Here is an 8,272-nt window from a genome sequence, read left to right as displayed (position 1 = left end):
TGCGCGAAGCATCTCAGTGAGACCCTGTCTCTAAATAAAATACAAAATAGGGCTGGGGCTGTGGCTCAGTATTTGAATCCCCCTGAGTTCAATTCCTGGTCTCCCCCCCAAAATAAATAAATAAATAAATAAGCAAATAAAGTAAAGGTATTGTGTCCATCTAAAACTAAAAAAATATATATATTTTTTTTTTTTTTAAAAAAGAATTAATTTTCAAGAACAAAACAAGCATGAATAAACACACCTTTTCAGGACTTAAGAGCAGTTTCCAGGAATATTTATAGATCTCACGCTGGGAGTTCATTCCAGTGTTATTTGTGGTTTTCCAATGAATTTAAAACAGAAACCCCAAAATTAAAATTAAGCATTTGCTTTTTATATTTGCAAATTGTTTTGCCATTTTTTTATGAAATATTGCATACAGCTATGCAACCATAAGGCAATAAAAGAATAACAAATTAATCAGAGTTAGAGTTCTGTCAACACAGCCCCTCATTCTTTTTTCTTGGTACTGGGGTTTGAACTCAGGGGCACTCGACCACTGAGCCCCATCTCCAGCCCTATTTTGTATTTCATTTAGAGACAGGGTCTCATGAGTTGCTTAGGGCCTTGCTTTTGCTGAGGCTGGCTTTAAACTCTTTATCCTTCTGCCTCAGCTTCCCAAGCCCCTGAAATTACAGGCATGCGCCACCGAACAGGACTTCAGCCTCTCATTCTTAAGGAGGACCAGCCATGTGAACTAGGGAAGTGGTTTAGGGACTTTTCCAGGGCATTCATCAGAGACATGGAGGGAAAAGAATCAGATAGACTTGGATTTAAGTTATGCCCCAGCTCTGGCACTTGCTAGGGACCCTGGTTAAGTCACTTCCCTTCTAAGTCTCAACTGACTGCATGTTAAATGGGGAGAGTGCCCAACATGCAGATCTGCCTCAGGCTTGCTGTGTTTAATACATAAGGTTAACATGCGACAGATACCTGGATAGAAGGCAGAGGGTTTGCCCCTCCAAAATGACTTAAGTTCTTACAAAGACTCGCAGCATCTTGCATATTCCCTAAAGTCTATTACCTTATTTTAAAAGACGAAGTGTTGTTTGGGAAGACCAATAGATGGAAGTCACCTGGAAAAAGTATTTAAAAAATAAATGTGAACAACTTTGACACAGATGTTAAGTCATTACCCTGGGGGTTGACCTTATGACCAAGTGTTATGCAAGTCTTTTGCAAGTTTTATGAAAGGGGATTTTTTTAAAAAAGTACATTAAGGAAAAAAAAAAGAGCAACACATTAAATGTTAGGATCATAAATACAGCCTGGTGAGGTGGTCCACATCTATAATCCCAGGAGGCTGAGGCAGGAGGATCATGAGTTCAAAGCCCCCTCAGCAAAAGCAAGATGCTAAGCAACTCAGTGAGACCCTGTCTCCAAATGAAATATAAAATAGGGCTGGGGATGTGACTCAGTGGGCAAGTGCCCCTGAGTTCAATCTCTGGTACCAAAAGAAGAAGAAGAAGAAGAAGAAGAAGAGGAAGAGGAAGAGGAAGAGGAAGAGGAAGGAGAAGAAGGAGGAGGAGGAGGAGAAGAAGAAGGATCATAAACACAAACCTATAGGAGAAATGGAAAGACAATCTTTCCTGAGCTTAAGGACATGCAGGATGAAATATTTTAGTATCAGTGTCATTAAAGTACAGGATCACAATGTAAACAAGAGGGGGAATTATATGACTTGGAAAGTGATCTGAGTGATGCAGAAACCATCTCCAGTGAGAGTTAAGATACTGAGATCCCAGGGGCTCAGCAAGAGATTGAAGAAAACTATTTTGTGAGCTGAGAGTGAGAAAATCCCCAATATATTTAAATAATTCTGAACTCTGTGCATGCACACCTAAGATAACAAATTAAATAACACACATAGATATTTGACTATTTCATCTACATCTTAAGAATTTATACATTCCACTTGTCCCCACCCCCTCAAATTTTTCTTTTCTTCCAATCTTCTTACCATGAAAAATGGGAGTGTGAAAATACTCTACCTTATATCCAGGTATGTGCCATCCAATAACCTGATTTTTAAATCTCTACCAGCACAGATCTGCACAGTGGCCACTACCCCTATGAACATGTGAGTCAGAGAAGATGTAGAAAACCTCCTCAATTTGGGGACCACCCAATGCAAAGACATGTCTAGTACATGAAAGTACTTTAAATCCCAGAGAGCTGCAACAGTTGCGTGATTTGTGATAGTTGTTAACAGTATGGTGATAACAACTGTTCTACCACAAGCCAAGTTCTTTGATGGTGCTCTCTGAAGCACTTTCCTGGATTGAAATCCCAGGCCACTCTCTTCCTAGCTGTGTGATCTTAGGCAAGCTGCCTAAACTCTCTGGGCCCCAGTTTTCTCATCTGTAATATGGATAAAATAAGAATAATAATACTTCACAGGGTTAATTATTCAATAAATTAGTATATATAAGAAGTGTTGAAACAGTGCCTTTTCTTTTGCAGTTCTGGGGATTGAACCTGTGGCCTTGAACTTGGAAAGGACTTCTTTTTTTATTTTTTGAAATTTTTTCAGGCATAGATGGACACAATACCTTTACTTTATTTATTTATTTTTATGTGGTGCTGAGGATCAGACCCAGTGCCTCACATGTGCCAGACAAACACTCTACCACTGAGCCACAATCCCAGCCCAGCACTTCTTAAATGTTAGTTATTATAATTATTAGCACCAAGGAAAATATTTTTACTATTATGCTTCTATTTTGTCTGGGAGTGTAACTCAGTGGTACAGCACATGCTTAGTATGTGTGAAACCCTGTGTTCAAACCCCAGCACTAATAAATAAACAAATAATATATTTTTATTTTTAATTGACACACATTAATTATACATACAAATGGGGTAGAGTGTAAGGTTTCAATATATGTATACAATGTGTAATGATCAAATCAGAGTGATTGGCACACAGGCCCTCAGACAATTATCATTTTTTGTGGGGGGGGGGACATTCAAAATCCTCTCTATACTAGCTAATTTTAAATATTCAATTAATTGTTGTCAACTGTAGTTATCCTACTGTGGTATAGAACATTAGAAGAAATTTTTAACTATTTGTAAGTGCATCTGTTCTCCCCACCATACGGTGAGCTTTTATCAGCAGGGAACTTTATCAGCCAGGATCCCAGTTCACATGCCTAAACCCAGTACTGTAAATGTTTGTTGAACCAACGATGACTTCTGTAGAGAGAGTATAGCATTCAGGGCCTGGCACAGGCCTGGGTTCCATTGGGTGAAAGAAGTGGGCTGGGAGTCTTGTTCAGTGATCCAGCACTTACCTACCATGGGGGAGGCCCTGGGGTCAATCCCCAACCCTAAGAGAGAAGAAAGAAAAAGAGGGAGGGAGGGAGGGAGGGAGGGAGGAAGACACTTTGAATGTTGACACCTCTTAGCTCAGCCATATTTCTCACAGCCAACCAAAATCTAAAGCAAATTCCCAGGGTGTCAGAGCTAGGCAAGACCCGACTGGATTTCATAAGTTCCTCCACGAGAGGACCTGGGTTCCATTCATCTCAGTCCTCACTCTGGCAAACCACAGGAGATCAATAAGTGCTCAACAAAAAAAGTGATGAGGAGCATTCTACATTACTTGTTTTCTAACCAAACATTATTGTTTTTTCATACCTATAAAAGGTATGTAAAAATGAATACCCATATTAATTTATACACATACAAAGTTTAGGACACACACAATTATATTGAACATGAAATCACCTAGAGAATTTTCCTTGGCTTCCTGAACACTATTCATCCAGATGTTTTTATTTATTTATTTTTTTTAAGAGAGAGAGAGAGAGAGAAAGAATTTTTTTTAATATTTATTTTTAGTACTCGGCGGACACAACATCTTTGTTTGTATGTGGTGCTGAGGATCGAACCCAGGCCGCACGCATACCAGGTGAGCGAGCTACCACTTGAGCCACATCCCCAGCCCCCAGATGTTTTTACATATGCAAAATTTGGCATGTCAAAGGCTGTATCATGTGATAATTCAAGATCATGAGCTCTAGAATTGAATATACCTGAGTTCGAGTCCAATCTTATCACTTTTTAGTGGTAGGCCCTTGAGAAAAATCACTTAATCTCTCTGTGCCTCAGTTTTTATGAAAAGTCGAGATAATAGTAACACCTATCCTAAAACTTATTGGGATGATGAATTGGTGCATATGAGCCCCCCTTAGTAGGACCCCAAATGCAGAGCTATAACTCAACAAAGGTCAGCAATTATGTATGCATACTTAAATAAAACATGAGATCATACCATAGATCCTCATTTGTATTTACTTTCCTGTGCAACAAACTACTGTGAATATTTGTCCCATGGTACATACAGGGCAATTCCTTCCTTTTGATAACTATATTGTATTTGAAGTTATAACTCTATGTCATTAATCCCTGAACGTTAGCACTTGAGTATTTCTAATATTTTATTATTACAAATAGCCACAATAAAAAACCTAGTTGCACATATTTTTTTGCATACTTGAGTAAGTATTTCTAAGGGATAAATTCCTAGAACTAGAATTGTTGAATCAAAGTGTATGAATTTTTAAGTATTTTAATAAACAGTGAGTTATCAAATTGCCTTCCTAAAAGATTGCGTCGCTGTGCACTTTGATCAACGAGGGTACTTGGGTTGTGTATATTTCAACCAGATGCCCCAATAATTTATTTCAAATGCTGCAGTAGTTGCAGAATTAAGTATTTTCTCCTGCTGATTCTGCCTTATAATTCTTAATCTTTCCCAAAATCCATAAACAACTCCTAAGAACTTAACAACCAATTTTCCAAAGCAAATATTCAGATACATTTTCTGACAATGAATTTTTAAGCTATTCTCTCATGGGAGAGGAAGAAATATTGGAATTTCCTGGTCTTTTCAGCAGCCAACAAGAACATTTGAAATTAGAACAGTCCACTAATTTTTGGAGACAGGGTGGCTGTGTCTGGGACCTTCAATTAATAGACAAGAAGCCTTCTCTGTTGGGTCTACTGGAGACCAGGCCTCTAATTCAGTGTTCCCTAAGTGTGATAAGGGTACACCTGATACAGTCCTCCAGATGCAGGTAGGCGATACCAGGATAAGGGTTGGACCTCCTGACCAGAAGCTGAACAGCGCCACCAAGCTGACAGTCGGCTTCTATGATGGCCAAAGCCATGCACACTTCTATTTTTTTTAATTGATTTTATTTTTTTTAATTATATGACAGCGGAATGTATTACGATTCTTATTATACATATAGAGCGCAATTTTTCATATCTTTGTATATAAAGTATGTTCATGCCAATTCATGTCTTTATATATGTATTTTGGGTTTTTTTTGCATTACAATTCTTATTACAATATAATCACAATTTTTCATATCTCTGTATATAAAGTATGTTGACACCCAATTCATGTCTTCATACATGTACTTTGGATAATGATGTCCATCACATTCCACTGCTATTCCCCTGCCCCCTCCCTTCCCCTCCCACCCCTCTGCCCTATCTAGAGTTCATCTATTCCTCCCATGCTCCCCCTCCCTATCCCACCATGATCAGCCTCCTTATATCAGAGAAAACATTCGACATTTGTTTTTTGGGGATTGGCTAACTTCACTTAGCATTATCTCCTCTAAATGTCATCCATTTATCTGCAAATGCAATGATTTTATTCTCTTTTATTGGGGAGTAAAATTCCATTGTGTATATATGCCACATTTTATTATACATTCATCTACTGAAGGGCATCTGGGTTGGCTCCACAGTTTAGCTATTGTAAATTGTGCTGCTATAAACATTGATGTAATCCAAGTAATTAATAAATATATATATAAATTAATAAATATGTATTTATTAATTACTTGGATATATATATATATATATATATATATAATATCTGAGAGTTAGAGACTACTATAAGTTGGATACTACTTCAGAGCTTGTAACCAAAAGGTCCTTTTCCACCCCCAGACCCATCCCCGAAGCATAACTTTAATTCTGTAATTAACTTTTCATACCTGGTTATAGTGTCACTTCTTGATTTTAAAATATTAGTCCTTTCCCATCAACTCACAGCCATAAAAGATAAGGAAACAGTATTTTTTCTCTCTCTCCCTCTCCATTCATATCTATTTATCTCTCTCTCTCTCTCTCTCTCTCCATACACACACACACACACACTCTTGCACACATACATACTCCACCTCTCCAATTTTCCCCAAATAATTATAGCATAATTTTTTTGTGAAATCGATGTGCTGTTTTACATTATGACAATGTAATATTATTTCCAGCTGAGCACTGTAGTTTATAATGATTACAATGTTTTTCGTATAAATTGTTTTTGTTCCTGGGCTTTAATAATCACCTCATGTCCTATTTGCTTAGTTTCTTATGTAAACAGCTCCAATCCCTCCCCAGATTCTTTGCCAGAACCCAAATCCTCTGCAATTGCCTTAGCTTCATTATGCTCAGTGTAGGGGAAGCATATTGGAAGGCAGTCCTTCTCAAAGTGTTGTCCCAGGGACCAGCAAATCAACATCAGCATCACTGGGATTTGCTGGAAATACAAATTATCCATCCTACCCTAGATGTACTGAATGAGCCAAGGGGCAGTTGGGGCCCCCAAAACCTGGCTTCAACCAACTCTCCAGACAATGCTCAAGTTTGAGAAGCATTGATGGAAGAGTTAAGAGTTTGGATCCTCAAATTCAAGGCTACCAGAGTTCAAGTCCCAGTTATTCCATTCATCTGTGATGTAACAACATCCAAGCCTCGGTCTTCCTGTGCAGAAAACAGAGACACACTCTCTCCCACAGTTATTACCAGCAGCATGGTGTTAGGCGTCATGAGAAGTCCCAGCTTTCTCTTGGAGCCCTGCGAAATCCAGCTCCACTGTGGGAGGGGAGCTCTCCAAGTTGGCTCAAGGCGTCCTGCCCAGGGCCTTCTCACTTCCCCTCCACGAGGCACCACTTCCAGCCCCTTGTACCCTCTTAACCCTCACCCACCCTCAGCTCTGAGGCTAGGTCCTCCATCCCTATGATGCTGAGTTCATGTCATCACCCCAACGCTCCCGCCTCAGAGCCCCAGCCTCTCAGGAGGCCCCCCTTGCTTCAATCTCTTCTACCCTCCTCGGTCGGCCTCACCCATTTCTCCCAGGCCCCACCCTTCTCTCATGGCCAGAGCCTGCTGCTTGACCCTGGAACCGGCCCATGGCTGCCTGCCTTTAGGTGTCCACAGCCCTGTTAAGACATGGATGGATGGGGAAGAGGGCAGGGCGGGGTTACCAGCCCCACCCTCACCCTCTGCCTTACCATCTGGGACAGTCCCCCCAAGTCCTTTAAGAAGGACTGCCTTACACTGTACTGCTCCTAGACTGAAGATAGGAGCTCAGGCAATGGCAGAGGATTTGGGTTCTGGCAAAGAATCTGGGGAGGGATTGAATGGATTGGAGCTGTTGACATAGGGGGTGGGGAGGGGGAAATTGAACAGGAGGCACTTAACCACTGTGCCACTTCCCTGGCCCTTTTTATTTTTTTATTTTGAGACAGGACCTAGCTAAGTTGCATAGAGTATCACTAAATTGCTGAAGTTGGTCTTGAACTTGCAATCCTCCTACCTCAGCCTCCCCAGCCACTGGGATTATAGGCAGGTACCACCAAGCCCAGCATGGGCAGTTCTTAGGATAACAATCAATCTGAGCCTCAGCTGTCTCCTCCTTGAAAGGAGTGGCAATGGTGTCCAGCCACATCACCTCCCATGGTATTTGGTAGATGGTGAGTGCTCAGGAAACACCCAGTCCTTATCACGGCTCCGCCTCATTTGGGGTCCCCACCGCATCCCTCTCTCCTCCTTCCCACTACTCTTGCCCCACTCAGTTCTAGGCCCACTGGCCTCTGTGCACGTTCCTTCCCACTCAGGGCCTTTGCATCTGCTCTTGCCTCTGGCATGGAATGTTCTTAAGTAGATATGAATTTGGCACATTCTTTTACTAAAATCAGATCTCTGCTCAATGGTCACCTCCATAAAGAGTTTTTCCCAATCTTTTTTTTTTTTCTTTCTTTTTTCTTTTGGCACAGGGAATTGAATTACCCAGCCCCTTGTTTTATTTTGAGGCAGAGTCTCACTTAGTTGTGGAGGCTGGCCTCAAACTTGTGATCCTTCTGCCTCAGCCTCCTGAGTCACTGGGATTACAGGCATGGGCCGCCACATCCAGCCTCCAAACCAT

Source organism: Callospermophilus lateralis, chromosome 3 (assembly GCF_048772815.1).
Source record: "Callospermophilus lateralis isolate mCalLat2 chromosome 3, mCalLat2.hap1, whole genome shotgun sequence".
Lineage (NCBI taxonomy): Eukaryota > Metazoa > Chordata > Mammalia > Rodentia > Sciuridae > Callospermophilus > Callospermophilus lateralis.
Note: the sequence above shows the minus strand (reverse complement) of the source record.